This window comes from Corvus moneduloides, chromosome 15 (genome assembly GCF_009650955.1).
Source record: "Corvus moneduloides isolate bCorMon1 chromosome 15, bCorMon1.pri, whole genome shotgun sequence".
Classification (NCBI taxonomy): domain Eukaryota; kingdom Metazoa; phylum Chordata; class Aves; order Passeriformes; family Corvidae; genus Corvus; species Corvus moneduloides.
This window is the reverse complement of record NC_045490.1, coordinates 5684714-5696342: the sequence shown is the minus strand read 5'-3', so window position 1 is coordinate 5696342 and position 11629 is coordinate 5684714. Positions and strand designations below refer to the sequence as shown.

The following is an 11629-nucleotide window of genomic DNA, read 5'->3' as shown; positions in this document are numbered from 1 at the left end:
AATTAATTGTTTGCACAGTGCCCTGAATATGGAATCATTTTCCTTTTGGAAAGAATAAAAGGATTAGAATGGCTCTATCCCAAGTTGCTCTGAACATATTTTATTTATTTAGTGGGAGAAAAATCCTCTCTTGCCCCAAACGCAAACCACACACTCGAGCGTTACGGCTGCACGGGGACGTTTCCATCGGCGGGGATGTGAATGCATCCACATATGTCCATCCATCTGCAGCCACACTCCATATGGGATCTGGGGCTTCTGGTGCATGGCAATGAGTGGGCAGAGGCTGGAGCCACGTTGTGTGTGCTGCTGGGTTTGGATGTCAGCGCTGTCAGGGGCGGCAGCGGGATGAGCATCCCTCGGGTTTCAGCTGCCCCTGGCACCGTGGTCATTGTGAGCTGTGACAGCGCTGGGAGGGCAGAGCTCTGCGACTGGACACTCTCTCAAGAGGCTTGTACTGAGTGAATCCAAGGCAAATGGAACCTGGGCTAGGATTTCATGAAGAAGGGACCCAGTGGGCACAGTATTGCAGAGGCTATTGCCAGCTCTTCTTTATGTTTGTCCCATTCGGTACCTCTTTGCGCAACCAAATTATTAAATATATATTTCACATTAAATGATTCTACAAACTTGCAAAAAGCCATTTCAGTGGAAAGCAAGGGAACATACTCAGCTCTAAGTGCAAGGCAGAGGCTGCCATCACACAAACTTCCACTACAGGGGTTGGAGATAACTGGCTGGAGCTCCTCATGCCTTCCCTGCTCCCTGCTCTCCTGTAAGACCTGTTATGGTCCATCTGCAAGAGTTGAAAGTGAAAATTCTGTCCCGTGCTACTTCCTCTTCCTCTATAGATCAGGACATTGAGAACAGCCCTGGGTTTAAAGGGAGCATGAGAGGCCACCTAGGATGTGCTCTCAGCCACAGATGTCCATCCTGGCTTAAAAACAGCTGCTGGCAGAGATGTCGCATCTCCCAGGCAATCTGTTCTCCTGCTGAACTACCCAGACTACTGGAAAGATTTCCCTAATATCTGCCCCAAAGCATCTCTTAATGCATCACCCATCTCATCCTTTCCATGCCCACTGCTGCTACACCTGCAGTCCAAATCAGGGCCACCCTAAACATGCAGGAAAGGAACTGGAGGGCAACACAACACAGGGGCCATACTTGGATTTATGTGCCTGCCTCGCCTGCATACATCATTCTGCGTTCAGCCTAAGCCTGCAGAATTTAACTGAAAGTCAAACTCCTTTTGTTTATTTAGTGCCTGGATGTCTGTGAGTGTTGCTTCTTGGGCTTTGGACCTTCTTGCTGTCTGTGCTGGGTCGTGGAGATGTCCCTGACACCAGTGCTGTTCATATCAAAGGAGTAGCTCCAAAATTCTGGGTGCAGCAGTCTTGTGATAGCTTTGTACTTATATGTGATAAGGGACAGAAAGCAGCCACTGTAAAGCACATGAGCCTGTCCCACCATTATCTCAAGAGATTTTCAGTATTTCACTTGCTTTCTCTCCTTGGTGTCTTCAATTTGGTGCATGAAAATATTCAGAGTATCTTGCCTGGTCAATGGGAGAATCCCAAGTTTTCATTTTTCTTTCTTTCTCTTTTTTTTTCTCTTGTGAGTTTTCTCAAGCTTAACTCTCCTAAATAATGACTAGGGAGGAGGACAGTGGACCAGAACATACATGAAGGAGTTTGGACAACTGTCCTAAATTAGAGGACAGGTTTGCTTTGGAAATCCTATATGCATCACACTCTGTTACAGAAAGTTGGCTTTAACAGCAAATCTCTTGCAGCAGGGTGTCACTTCACTTCCACCGATTACTTGAAATGCTTTATTAATTCGATGACCTTGTGGGCTCTCAGAAAAAAAACATTTCTCAGTGTTTTGGGGAAAGAGAGCTTCTCTGAGCTAAAGGGACTGTTTTGTTGCACAGATTTATTGCTTGGCTGACTTAATTCACCATTCAAAGACGATGATTTTTAGCTGCTGGGCAGTGGGCCTTGCAATGTTGAAACTAATTAACTGCTAGGACTCTTCTGAGCAAGGCTGTTTTCTTACTGGGTTTTGGCTTTTTTTTAACCCACAGAAATGAAGCAAGCACGATCCTTGGAACACAGGTTGCATGGATACAATATCAGCACAGACACAGCCCCGTGCTGGATGACTCCGTGTCAAAGGAAGAAAGGCTGCCAGCTGTCCCCACTGCCGGCTTGACACCACACAAAGGTAAGAGGAGAAAAGAGACAACATCTGAAGACAGGAGGGGTGCCAGGGCCATGACAAAGGGAGAACTCGGAGAATAGCAAGAGAGGTCTCCACTCTGCAGCTCTGGATCCACAGCCACCAAAGACCTGAGCTGTGGACCTGGCTGGCAGGCCAAGGTCAATGGCTCTGCAGCTGGAGTGTCCTCACACCTCTCTCCCCTTCTTTCATTCCCAGTCCTGGTGCTGCAGGCTGTATTTCTGAAAGAACCTTGAACCTCATAGCTCAGATAGATCTAAAGTGCAGTGCCTGCTGGCAGGACCTCAGCAAAGCCTTGAGAGGGAAGACAAGGAAGGGAAGAGGGGGTCACTCTGTCAGGATGCACCTGTCTGCAGGAAGTTACCGGTTGTTATCCCATCAGGGACTTCTGCTCATCAAAATATTTTCTGGGAAAAGTTTATAACCCCTGCAATATTTCCTGGTGATGTCAAAAGATGGCATAAACAGGTCTAGAAGCTCAAGCAGAGACAAATTTGGTGTCTGCGTGTTCCTTCCTACTGTGTTTTTGCAAAGCACTTCTGCCCTGCTCCTTGCTCTGAGTCCATAGAGCAACTGAAATATAAATTGCTGCTGCTGACTGAAAGCAGGGAATCCCTCACTGGCTCCAGGGGGCTCCCCATCTGTCTTTGTTCCCAACAGTTTGGTTACCTTTATCACCATTGTTAAATGCAGAGCTGCAAATACCAATACTGGTCATACAGAATGGCAACTCTCTTGACATGCCTCAACCACAGTGACCTTCCTCGACGGGCAGCAGGGAGCACAGGCCAGCCTCTCTCCCTCCTGTGAGTTTGGGCTGGGAGTGTCAGCCCCAGCTGTCAATTCACCTCTATCTCATTTTTTTCTTCCCTGCATTTCAGTTCAGATGTTTCCAGGAATTTCAGCCTTCTTCTGAAGCCTCACAGACTAGTTGCTCATTCTCGAAGCGCAGGAGTATAGAGCAGCACCCCTGGGTGTGTGATCAAGGAAGTCTTATGTCACTTGACTTGCTCTGAACAAAGGGGGAAGTGCAGAGGATCAGCAGCATGTGGGAGAGGAGACCTCTGCTTCCCATAGATGCTGGTGGATCTCACCTGGCCAGGAGCTCCAGAAGGACCGTGAGGTTTTCTGTCTGCTCATTCTCTAGGTGAAATAAGAGAACAGTTAGCGAAGGTTTGTCACAGAGAGGTTTTTGAATAAGAGAAAACAGAATCTGGTGGCTGTGAGAGTCCAAAATAGCACCTTGGGATATGTTGTACTCATGAGCTGCCCCATCTCTTAGCTCTCAGCCAGAGCATGTTCCAGCATCTCCTGACTTGGAAAGGTGTCCTTAGAAGCAGTACAGAACACAGTCAGGGTGTAAGTGGGACAGTGCTGAGGGCTGAGCATGACCCCTCAGGCATGGGGACAATGGGACAGACCAGCTCTCTTCAGTCCCTGACACTTCCCGCTGTGCCACTGAAGCCACCCTGGAAAGGAGCACACATGGTCCACATTTTTATCATTTTCCATCCATCCCCACATATCTCTTTCTGCCTGTGAGCACCTGTGTTTTTCTTCCCATCAAACTGTCCTTAGCAAAATGCCAGGTGTACCTTTGTTGCCACTCTCATCCCGGCAGCGAAGGCTTTCTTTTGTTTAGCTGAAAGGGAGCCTGGGTCAAGGTTTTTACGTGCCAAGCAGAATCCAAAGACAAGAACACAAAGGTGAGCTCAGAGCCAGGATCTGGGCTGGCAGTGGCAGCGGCAGGAGGGGCAGCACCATGCCGGGGACCAGGGAAAAGTGGATAACAAAGGGAGATGCCTGTGGGGGAAGGGATGGGAAGGCCGGGGGGGTCTCTCTCCGTGCAGTTGTTGGGTGATGGGGACACACCACGGCCAGGCAGCAGTCCCCAGGGCAGGGCCGGGCAGGAGCTCCTCGCCTGGAGCCCCGCAAAGCCCCGCTAGAGGCAGCTCTTGGTTTGCTCTGGGCATGGAGGAGCAGCCGGGCGCTGCGGGCAGGAGCGATGGAGCTGCTGCTGCCTGCCCCGACACACGGCCCTTCCTCCCCCGGGCAGCTGCAGCCCCTCGCCACAACCCACCCGGGGTCCCACAGCACACTCAGCAGCCGCTTTTCTCCAAACACAGTGTGTTAAAGCCTGGGTGGGCAAAGAAACCCCGGTGGGAGCCAGCCTGAACCCAAAGGAGGAGGGGTTGCAGGGACTGGGGGGCTCAGGGGGCTGAAGTCGGCACCTGGGAGCAGCGATATCCGAAGGAGAAGGTTGGAATTTGAGCTGTGTGCCCCCATCCTACCCGCACCGAGAGCAATTCCCACCGCTGGCATCCTGCAGCAGGAGGTAAAAGCCAACAAGGAATGGATTTGGTTTGTCCTTTTTTCTCTGTAGATTAACAGATCCAGCTCTGACTGAAGTATTTAGTGATCACAGCGACTTAATGGCATGCGGAAAACATTCCCTGGCAATTACTCCTGCGCCGGTCTTGGCTCGCTGGGTGTTTCCCTTCGCACGGCGGATGGCAGGAGCAGCCTGCCACGGCACGCAGCCGTCCCCGGGGACGGGCAACCACAGCCCGGGTGGCACAAGCCCTGCCAGACGGATGCTACCTGCAGTGGTGCCCCTGCCTGCTGCGTGCCCTGGGAGGCCCTGGAGAGGCCGGATCCCCTCGCCCACCCTCCGCTTGGCGCAGGCTGCCAGGCAAGTCCTCGGTGGCCAGGAGGTCCTTGGCGGCCACCCACCCCTCTCTGTCGCACCGGGTTCAGCCTGGGTGAATTCCAGCGTTGCTCTTTTCATTTCAGAGCTGCAGGAGAAGCGGCTTATGGTCACCTTAAAGGAATAAACGATGCATAAAAATATTTGATCACTTAAGCCAAATGATTTGGCAAGCGCAGGCTCCCGCCGTACCCATCCTCCTCACAATTGTCTCATTATCCAGCCCTAAATCAAGCTGTCACAGCTTTTTTTTGGCTTGGAGGGGAGAGGGAGGGAGCTGCTTTCCAGTGTTCACCTCCAAAAGAGAAACCCTGAGCAGGGAGCGGGTCACTGAGCATCCTCCCGCCCCCTTCCCCCTCCGCCCGCTCCCGATCCGCCCGCGCCGCTGCTCCTCATCAATCGGATTGCGGAGCCGGCAGCGGGATGCGATCCCAGCGGCCGGAGCAAGGGCTGGTGCAGAGGCTGCAGGTCCACCCCGGCTCCGCCCGGGACCGGAGGTGCCTCGAAATGCCCTTCCCAAAGCCTCTGCCTTGGTCGCTTGCTGTCGCCGGGGAAGCATCCCGAGAAGGGGACACAGCTCATCAGTGGGGCAGGAAGCTCCCCAGGGATGGGGCCTCCATCCTTCTCAGGTGCCAAAATAAAGGGGGCTTGGATCCTGCTTGCTCCTGTTCGTGCCACGTGCAACAAGCGTCTGGAGAGCCTTCTCTTGCCTCAGCTGGGACAAGGGGCATTTGGAGCCCCTCGTTTAGGGGCACACCTGCACTGTGGTAATCACATCAGCCCCTTTTCACAAGAAAACCATTGGGAAATGCACCAAGAGGCTCTTGATACAAGCAGGTCCCAGAGGGACAGCAAACATGGAGTCTTTCGCTATCTGCTAGTCAAGAGAGAGCCAAAACCTGTCTCTTTGGGAGCCTCAGTGTTTCATAGGCCCTATGAAAAGAAATCACCTGAGGACCTGTCTCCTGCATTCTCAGGACAATGGAGCATCCCTCACCCTACACACAGGGAAGCCCATCTCAGGAAGAGTCCTCCTCCTCCTCCTCCTCTGCACTCCCTAGGTGACACCCTGGATACTGTGCCAGACCTGTGTCATTCCCCAAGTCTGCTGAATTAATTAAACTAATAATTATTATTTTATTAATAAATTAATTAAAGACCCATTGATTCACTCTGCTGGGACAGTGAAACAGCTGCAAACTCATCTGTTCAGACGAGCACAGCCAGCCAGATGGAGCATTCCCTTTCTGCCTGCCCTGCACAGAGACAGCCCAAACCAGGCCTTTCCACCCAAGAAAACTTTCAACCCAAGGAGAATAAAGAGGGGAGCACGTGGAGTAAACACAGACCCTTGCATGCAAAGCTGCTCTGGATGGAGTTAACAAAAAATGTGCCATTTTCTCCTGCCAACAGCAGCCCAGCAGGCAGGGCAGGGCAGAGATGCTGGTTCTGGTGGGCAGGCTGGGACCTTGCTGGTGCCTGGGACCTGCTGTGCTGCTGCAGCCACCACCAGATCGGCTCTGAGCAGCTCTCGTGGGTGCCATGTTCAATCCACACTGTTTCATTTTGTTGCCTTTTTAATGCTGTCAAAACATGAGATACTCCTGCTGCTTTCACAGCCTTGCTAATTGGCTGCAAAGAGCAGATTTCTGTTCAAATTACAGCTACTTTTGAACTTTGAACTTGCCTTTAAAATCCAATTCCTACAAGGCTTTTGTCCCCACCCCTTGCGGAGCTGTGAAGCAGCATGAGCAACAACTCACTCCCACAGTGCTTTTTGGAGGACCAAGGGCAGTTCACACACCCTGCAGGGATCCTACGAGGGTTTTTCTGCTCTCATGCTCTTCACCTTGGGCTCCCCCCAGTCTCTGGGATCTCTGGAAACAGAGGACTGGGGAGCACATGTCAATCCGTCACCTGGAAAATGCAAGCAAGACCCTCTCTGGGCAGCACCTCTTGGGCTGAACCTCCAGCAGATGCTGTTCTGTCTCCAGGGTTTCCCTTCTCCATGCTCCAGTGACTGCTCCTCTTGGATCACAGAGGTGCAGGTAATGCTGTGTACTGGGTGCTGAATGAAGCACCTGCACGAGTCACAGTGACCCCTGTGCCCTCTGCCTGCCCTCCACCCACCCCCTGCCCAGTCACCTCTGCAGCTCAGGTGTTCTCAGCCTGTTTTCCAGCTCTGCCAAAGCCAGGAATAATTTGAGCTGCACAGTAGGGCAGGAGCCTTCCCTATGGCACAGTCCTGGCAGACTCTGGTTTTCCTCAGAGGAGGCCAAACAGGAGCTCTGGAAAAGCCCAAATGAATCCAGCAGCAGCAGGAGAAGGGCTGGTGATCTGAGATATCTCCAGGCTGAAAATGCAAGCCCCTCCAGGGAGACTGGGAAAATCACATTACAAGCCTTGCCTCTGCCCAGCCCCTCAGCAGAAGCAATGAGAGGAGGAATGGGGGAGCTGGACAAAGCCCCCTGACCCCTCTCTGGTCATCCCTGAGCCCACACTAATGAAAAGCCAGGCAATGCCCACATGTGCAGTGCCAGGAGGACGAGCCCAGGATGGTGCCTGCACTAACACACACTCAGAGCGCCAGTGTTTGCCAAGACCCTGTTGCTCAAGAAAATGAGCCTGAGTTTGCAAGGAGCTGTTTGCCAGAGCAGAAATGTTGATCTCCAGCACATCCTTCACTCAAAAGATGTTCCAGGTTCTGCTAAGCTGTAAAAAGACTGACGAAGAGTCCCTGATGGGTGCAGATGGTTTCAGCTCCATTAGCCATCAGTAACAACCCAAGGTGCTCTGACCATCGTGAACCACAAAACCAACCTGCTGCTGGGCAGGGGCAAGAGCCAGCACTGGAGGCTGCTGGGGATGGGGGAGGAGAAGCTGGAGCTGCATGAAAAATCATGGCAAAAGCACCCACAGTGGGAGCAGTTGGAGCAACGATTCGGGGTTCCTACATTACTCGGTAATTTCGGATCACAGATGGAAATATCCAAAAGAAGCATCTCGTAAATCACACGGTCTGTGGTTTTTCCCTTTTCGCCTGCTGTGTTATGATGGAAAATTGCAGCCGGTGTTTCCAAAAGCCATGAAATACCACGCAGGCCCTGGCAGGTTCACGTCCAGCTGAAGCAAACTCCACTCCAGCGTGAGGCTTGCCTCCAAAAGGGTCACTGAACCCAACAGCTGCGTTTTGCTGACTGGAATTTGCACCTTTCCCCAGCTCACGGGGCTGCTCTCACCTCTTTCCCATCGGCATTGATTTCGAGTTGGTTGTGTGCCAGCCTTGCACCCCTTGAACACAACTGAAACCAGAGGATTTCTGATAGAAGACAAGGAAAAAGGCATGAACAGGTGGCTTTGAGAGAAAGAAAGGGATTTTTTATATGATTCTGCAATAAAAAGGGAGAAGATGAAGACTTTGCTAAAAATTACCACGCAGCACCGAGCAAGAGAGGATACTTGGGCCCAGACGTTCTTCTCTGCTGCTGCTTCCCTCCTTGGCCAGGAGAAAGCACAGGGAGTGCCACAGCAGACAGCGCTTGGTGCCATGGCTCTGCCTTCAGAACCACGCTCTCCATCTGCTCAGTCCCAGCAGCACAGGGGCAAATTGTCACCAGCACGGTGGTAAAACTGTCACCGTCCTGCCTCTGGTGCTTCCCTGCTGCCTCTCTCCCCTCTCCAAGCCCAGGAGCTGTCCCATTTACCCACAGGGCTCAGGGTAAGCATTGCCCCATGGACTGGGAGCAGCAGCATCTTCATGTCACAGCCCAGGACACACTGGGGTTGAGGATGCGTCCCCTTGATTACCCTGGAGCTATGCTAATGGCTTTCTGTTTTAATTACATGGAAGTCTTACTGTGCTGCAGGGGCTGGTTAATGCTGCACGGCACAGAGGAAGGCCTGTGCATCACTGACAGCCTTTTTTTTTTTTTTGCATAATAAAGGTAAAGTGGCACTGGGGACATGTGTCTTTTATGGACCGAGGTCAGCTGCCTGCAGGTCCTGAGAGCCATGAGAGGGAGGGGAGAGGGAGGGAAGGAAGGCAAAGTAAACAGATAAATCCCTGGAACATATGGCCTGTGCTCAGTATCTTTACGCATGAGGCACCCCACTTAATAAAAGTTTAGGATGGAAAAGCCAAATAAAATTGATAATCTGCCCAGGGAGGGTGATTCAGATGAAGTAAGCACATTACAAGGGGGTGACTGATTTACAATTTTCTTCTATTTGTGGTTTTATGACTATTACAGTTATTCTTGTGAATATAATTCATTACTGTGCTATTATTCCCAGAAGTGAAAATCAAAGGTTTATCAGCCGACACCAGCAAGCATGAAATACTGCCCCAACACACAGCTCCGTGCTGGAATCACAGCTCAAAACCAGATGGGAAGGCAGAAGCTGAGCACTCACCTCTCCCCATCCCCAGGTCCCCTGCTGGGACACAGGCAGAGCCAGCAGCATCTCCCAGCTGGGCAAGGAGCAGGCAGTGAAGCAGACCTGTGTGAGCAAGATCTCATCCTCCAAGAGATGATGGACACAGGAGTGGCTCAGTTATTTGGAAAAAGGCAACATTGGTGAGTGCACTGCTGGGTAGCCCTGGGCAGGCACAGACTGAGGGGACCTACAGGAGCTGGTACCAAAGGGATCAGGCACGCTGCCTCTCCTGGGGGCATGGCAGGCTCCGGGTGTGGCTTTGGGCACAGATCCCACTGTGCTGCCAGGTGCTGGCAGGGCAGGGTGGTGGGCTTGAAACCAGGACAACATGGCCTGGAGCCAGAAAGAGTGGCTTAAGGGCAGGGTTTTATTTACACTAACAGCTCTAGCTGGGAGAAACAGACTGAACCAGGGATTTATCCAACATAAAAGCAGTGAAGAGAGTACTAAAATGTACTTGAGGTTGCTGCTCACTGGATACCTGATTCTGTAGCTCACTTGTAACATAAAAGCCATCATTCCTATGGTGTGGTTTCTCCAGCAGCAGCTGAAGCCCAGCCCCAGCCAGCTGCTGGTGCAGCTTGATGGCACAGCCCTCCCTGGCTGCATCCTGTGGGCTTTCAGGCTTTGTCACTCCTGCGTGCCAGCCTCAGCTGTGAAAACCAAGAGAAATCTCTTCCAGCCTCCTTTTTCTCCTCATTTCAACAAGTTTTTTCTGAAGAGACACCCTTTGCTTTCTCCATGACAGATCCTCATTCCAAAGGCTTCTTTGCAGCACTCCAGATGTGCCTGACATTCTGCTCCAGCATCAAGAGATACCAGCTCTTGCTTAAAAAACCTCCAGAAGCTGATGGCAAAAAGAGCGCAGCACAGAGACCCTACAATAATCCCTGGTGAAAGAGGAGAGAGGGGAGAGGGGAGAGGAGAGAGGAGAGAGAGGAGAGAGGAGAGAGGGAGAGGAGAGAGAGGGGAGATGGGAGAGGGGAGAGGGGAGAGGGGATAGGGGAGAGGGGAGAGAAGGGAGAGGGGAGAGGAGAGAGGAGAGAGGAGAGAGGAGAGGGGAGAGGGGAGAGGAGAGAGGAGAGAGGAGAGGGGAGAGGGGAGAGGGGAGAGGAGAGGAGGTGAAGCCCCAAATCAGTATGTCTGGGCCAGATCAAGGGCCTCTTCAGCCCAATATCCCAGTGCTGGTTCTGGAAGAGTGGATGTAATGGAGAGAACAGACAGTCTGGAGGGACATTTCCCTGGCATCCTCCCATCTGGGTCCCAGAGCTTGTCTCAATGCTTAATAGCTCTTGATGGGTTTTTTTTTTCTTCCTCGAATTTGTCTAATCACTTTCTGAAGCCTTGTAAAGTTTTGGCATTGCCAGTATCATCTCGTAATTAGTCTCCAGCTGAAGGACACACTGTGGGCAGAGGTTCGTGTGCTTTCACAGCCTCGGTCTGTGACACTGGGGTCTGAGTCACGTCTGAGGGTGGGAAATGCAAACACAGGGGCCAGGAGTTTACTCCTCATCACTACAGAGTGCCACAGTGGGAACAGAGTCTCCGAAGTCTGAATTGCTTAAGAGGAAATAAAGCCATCACAGCTGCATTGTCAGAGTTTGTCCTCAGCTCTCTGCTCTCTCCCTAAAAGATGTGGCATTCCCTAGAAGTGGCACATCCCAGATGAAAACAAGCCATCAGGATGAGCCACAATTGCTGTTTAACTGCTTTAGATCAGGAAAAAACCCCAAGCCCAGACATTAACAAATGTGCCCGTTGCACTGGGGTGAGCTGAGCCTCTGCTTGCCTTCAAAGTGAAGCACATGTCAAGTGCTCTGCTGAGAAGGGCAGTTTGGTGAGGCCAAGAGCTCTGACAGAGAAATGCAACCAGCTCAGCAAAGCCTAATGCAGCCCCTCCTGTGGCCCCTCAGACTGGCAGTGCCAGCTCAGGCCATTCTTCCCCATCCCATTGCCCCAGCCAAGCACCAGGCTGGGGCTGTCCTTGGCATCCCCAGTGCTGCTGGCACAGTGGCTTCCAGCAGCAGCTCCAACCGGACATGCGCAAAATAAATCCCATTAAGCTGCAAACTGCATCAAGTAAAGGCAAATCAGCTGCAGCAATAACCGTGAACTTCCCCTGCTGGAGGCTGGGGACAGGGTGCAGTGGGGCCCCCAAAGTGCCCGGCGAGGACACAGCTCCAGACTGAGCTAATGGCACATGTGTGGCCAAGGGACTATAGCATCGTGGTTAATTGTGAT

General features: G+C 52.1%; 1 long non-coding RNA gene across 1 annotated transcript; it reads left to right on the top strand.

Moving 5' to 3' along the window:
- Positions 1 to 1341: 1341 nt before the first annotated feature.
- LOC116451718 lies at positions 1342 to 10324 on the top strand. Its single transcript, XR_004243308.1, has 3 exons — positions 1342 to 2229; positions 9245 to 9528; positions 10137 to 10324. It is a non-coding gene; the product is annotated as an uncharacterized LOC116451718 (long non-coding RNA).
- The last annotated feature ends 1305 nt before the right edge of the window (positions 10325 to 11629 follow it).